Source organism: Nelumbo lutea, chromosome 7 (genome assembly GCF_056320005.1).
Source record: "Nelumbo lutea isolate HS-2025 chromosome 7, American lotus-T2T, whole genome shotgun sequence".
NCBI lineage: Eukaryota > Viridiplantae > Streptophyta > Magnoliopsida > Proteales > Nelumbonaceae > Nelumbo > Nelumbo lutea.
Window position 1 is genome coordinate 1,944,158 of NC_142690.1, and position 4,518 is coordinate 1,948,675.

Sequence of the window (4,518 nt, forward strand, 5' to 3'; positions counted from 1 at the left end):
CAGCCCCCTCCTGTAAACTGTATCCTGCCTGTGGATTTAGCATCAATTCATGGTCAGGATTCAGCTAAAAAATTTTGACCTGGACTGATCAGTCATTCCCCCAAAAGTTTTTGTTTTCATATTCCTGTCATTGGCTCCGGAATGGGACATTATAATACCTGTTTGAAGCTGGTGCTGTGTCTCCGTGAGAGAACGGTTTTATTTGTTGCTTGTTTGTTGATTTGTTTATTTTTTTCCCAAGAAGAAAAGCTAAATATCCATTAATCAGGCTACTGAACATCAGAGATTCAGAGGTCACTAAAGCAGGGGGGGGGGGGGGCAAAGAAAAGAAAAAGAAATTTCAAAAGACTTGGGAGATGTTTGGTAAGGATCTTCAGGAAGTTCTGTAGTTAAAAGATATAGTCAGATTTTGCATTAAGATTTTGACAGCTTAAAGACCGTTTGGTTAAAACATGTTTTTTCACATGAAGGCATGTTGAAAAAAAAAACTCTATTTAGAACTTTCCAAAAATCACATAAATTGGGCTTTGTGCGTCTTTTCAGCATAACATTTTTTAGTGGTTAGATCTTTTTCCAACCAAATGGGAAAAGATGATAACATGAACTGCCAAATTTTTCAAAAGCCGATAGCCTACATGAAAAGACATACCAAACGGGGTCTAATAGCCAGCATATAAATGTCCTTACAAATAAAATAAACCTCTAGCTACCGACCAATCTTGTCAATCAACTTTAAACCCGTTTATCAGCAATTAATTATCTGATTCTACTATCACTCTCTTGAGCCCTGTACGCCCCCACCAAGAGGAGGCCCATGGCTTCAGCCTAAAGAGCCGAAGTAGCAACCACAGGACCATAACTAGCTGCAACGCAAAAAGCTGAACTATCTTGAATAACTGCTCCAAAGCTGGCCTTAGATCCTCTTTCAAAACCCCCACTGATGCACTGCTAACCTTTACTGAGCCTTGAACTAGGGGCCACCAAAAAATAGTAGAAGACTGAGTGTAGTGGGCCCAACATTGACTGGGAGAGATCCTTCACCTGTCTGGAAATTCGATTCATAATGACAGTGGGATCAACATCAGTTCCTTCGAACAAAGCAAAGTTTCTAGCTTTCAATATGTTCCAGATAATTAACTAGAGCTATGTAAGAAAGTAATTCAGACTTTCTTTCTTTTAGAGCACAAAAGTTAATGGTCCAGTTGAGAAATCAGTCATCAAACTTGGAATTACCTGGCACATTATTCATATTTGCATTGAAAAGGCTTGCAAACCAGAACCTTTTGGCATGATCATATGAAACTAAGGCATGCAGCATTTTTTCAGGAGCTTTGTTACAAAGAGGACACTGGCTTGTATTACCCAACTATCGTTTGGACAGCAGATTATTGATTACAATGCTTTCACGACACCATCTCTAGATAAAGTCTTAATTTTCTATTCAGTAGGTAAGGACCAGATTAGTTTCAACTTTGATTTCTGAGTGGACCTGGGAGTTCTATCTTCCAAATCTAGGTTGTTTGCAAGAAAATAAGTAGAGCGAACCGTAATAATGAGGTACCGAATTGCATTGGGAGCCCAAGGTACTTTGAAGGGACAATCACCCTTTTTAAATGGAAAGCTTTGGCTAGTAACTTCTGAAGTTTTTCATGCAGACCCTTGTTGAAAAAATTTTTAGACTTAGAGAAATCCAGAGGCTCTTTCGTAGTACTTGAGGGCTTCCACCAACACTGATCCGTCCTATAGTGTGGCTTTGGTGAAGATACATTGTCATCTACAAAGAAAAAAGAAATGGTGGGGCATTGGGAATTGAGCTTTATTCCTATTGAAGAATTCTAAGATTTTAAAGCATTGATTTCCTAAGAGAGGACTTTAGTAGACAAAATAAAAAGGTAGGGAGACGAAGGGTCATCCTCATTCGCTAATATTTGATAGTAAATAATTGAAACACAAGTCAAAACCCAATTAATCCATTTCTGCCCAAACCCCATTTTTCCATCACCCCTTTGAGGAAATCCAATTTTATCTTATCATAGATTTTGTTCATGTCCAACTTGATGGTCATATGCAAATTCTTCTTTGCCCTACTGTTTTTCATGAAATAGATGACCTCATGAGCAATAAGAATATTGTCATTAATAACCCTCCCTAGGATGAAAGCATTCTCATTTTTGCTTACACATTATCTAGCACTGGTTCGACCTATTAATCAGAATTTTTGCTATTGTTTTGTAAATTGTGTTGTAAAGACTAATATGCCGATCCAACTTGGGTCCTCAGGAGATTTGACTTTGGGTATCAGGGCAATGTACGTGGCATTGAGATCCTCGGTTAACTCCCTTATTGAAAAGAAATCTTAATTGCTTTATTGAAATCCTTCCCCACCACATCCTAGCATTTTTGGAAGAATAGGTTCGGATAGCCATCTGGCCCCGAGGCCTTCGTAGGTTCTATTTGGAAAAGGACTATCTTGATTTCATCATTTATCACCTCACAATCAAGGGTACTATTATACTTAGCTGTCACAACAAAGTCCCACACACTTACCGGGTCCCCAATGCTTGTCGAGTGAGAGGTCCTATAGATGTTTAGAAAATGTTGATTTAAGAGATTTGAAATTTCCTAATGACCCTCAATCTACATATTATTTTGGAAAAATTCCCAATTAGTACTCTATATGATGAACTTACAATTTATCTATAATTTTTGAGGACTTTAGCATGGATTTTTATGCCGGTTTTATTAATTTTTGCCTTAATTTAGCTTAATGCTAAGAATAAGTTCAGGGATAATTAATCCAAGAAAAGGAAGGAAAAAGGCAAGAAAAGAAGGTTCAAAAAGACTAATTTCAGTCCAGCCCGGTCGTGGAAGCAAGAGAGAGCACTTTGGCCCAAGAAGAGCAAGTGAATTCCTTGAGAAAACCCAAGAAAATAAAGCCTAGCTATGAGTAGAATTCGGCCCAGCAAGGAAGGCCCATTCTCAGCCCAAAAGAGCAGCTCAATGTATAGTTATCATGTGCTAAGAGAGAGCCTAAGTGCAGCCCAAATAGCAGCCCTTAGGAGGCTTTCAAGAGAGCTCTAGAAAGTTCAAGAAAGGGGTGTAATACACCCCATTCTAGAGGCTTCAAGAAGGGGCAAGAGCCCCCTTGAAAAACTATATAAGGAGGCCTCTAGGAGGGGGGAGAGTTGTTCAATTGCTTGAGAGGAAGGCTCTCCCACTCTTAGAGGTTCGGCCACCTTGAGAAAAGAGAAGAGAAGAAGGCTAGGCGCAAGGAAGAAGAAGAAGAAGGGCTGAAGGAAGTTCAAGACAAGCAAGCTAGAAGAGAAGGTGAGTTCGAATTGAGGGTTTGTGATTCAAAGATCTTTTGTAATAAATCAATTGTAGTTTCATTCTCTTTTGATTCGAATTCAGTTTCTTTGTTATATTTTCTTTCTTCTTTCTCCTTTTTTCCATTCTTCCTTGATGTATTTCAGCTTGTAAAATTTCAGTTCAGCAATCTAATTCTTTTTGATTCATTCAAATGGTCATGAATTGTACTTGAAGTTTCTTGAATTAATCTACAGCTTAGAATTCCTAGAGTGCTTGAGAGAGACTCTAGGAATTCAGATCTACTATTCAAGAACTGAATTGAGTGCAAGGTTAGAGATAACTTGCACAATTCAGTTGGTGATCAATTCAGATTTGAATTGATGCCTTAGAAGTGTTTGAAGAAATGCATGCATGGATGTAGATAAAGGAACCTTGAATAAGATGATTGGTTTAAATATGCTTTTAGTATAATCGGCTTCATTTATTCATGATAGGATGTAGGTTTTTGTATTCCAATAATTCACTTTACATTTTCAGTGTGATAGGATTAGTTATTTATTTTCTTTTGTGAATATTGGCCTTTTTATTGCTTTGACCTTAACAGTTTATGACAAGCAGACCTGAACTGGAAGAGATCCTTTACGATCCGGAGATTGAACGGACTCTCCGTGTCCGTTTAAGAGCTGCTAGGCAAGTCAGACAAGAAGCTCAAGAAGCTCAAGAAATGACTGAGCAGAGGACTATGATGGACTATGCCAAACCCACTCTCACTGGAGCTGCCTCCAGCATTATCAGGCCCAATATTGCTGCTAACAACTTTGAGATCAAACCTGCCATCATACAAATGATTCAAAACACGGTGCAATTCTGTGGATTGGCCCACGAAGATCCCAATGCACACATTTCTAACTTTTTAGAAATTTGTGACACATTCAAACACAATGGGGTAAGTGATGATGCCATTAGGTTGAGGTTATTCCCATTTTCTTTGAAGGATAAAGCCAAAGCATGGCTGAATTCATTACCGGCAGGATCAATAGCTACGTGGGACGAAATGGCCAGCCGTTTTCTCTCTAAATATTTTTCCCCTTCTAAAATTGCTAAAATGAGGAATGACATCACTACTTTTTTCCAGCAAGAGGGGGAATCTTTATATGAGTCATGGGAACGATACAAGGAGCTGTTAAGGAGAGTTCCTCACCATGGCCT

The 4,518-nt window shown here is 38.6% G+C and overlaps 1 non-coding gene across 1 annotated transcript; it reads right to left on the minus strand.

Annotated features, from left to right (window-relative positions):
• Nucleotides 1-4,411: 4,411 nt before the first annotated feature.
• LOC148844575 (small nucleolar RNA R71) lies at nt 4,412-4,518 on the minus strand. Its single transcript, XR_016102635.1, has one exon. It is a non-coding gene; the product is annotated as a small nucleolar RNA R71 (small nucleolar RNA).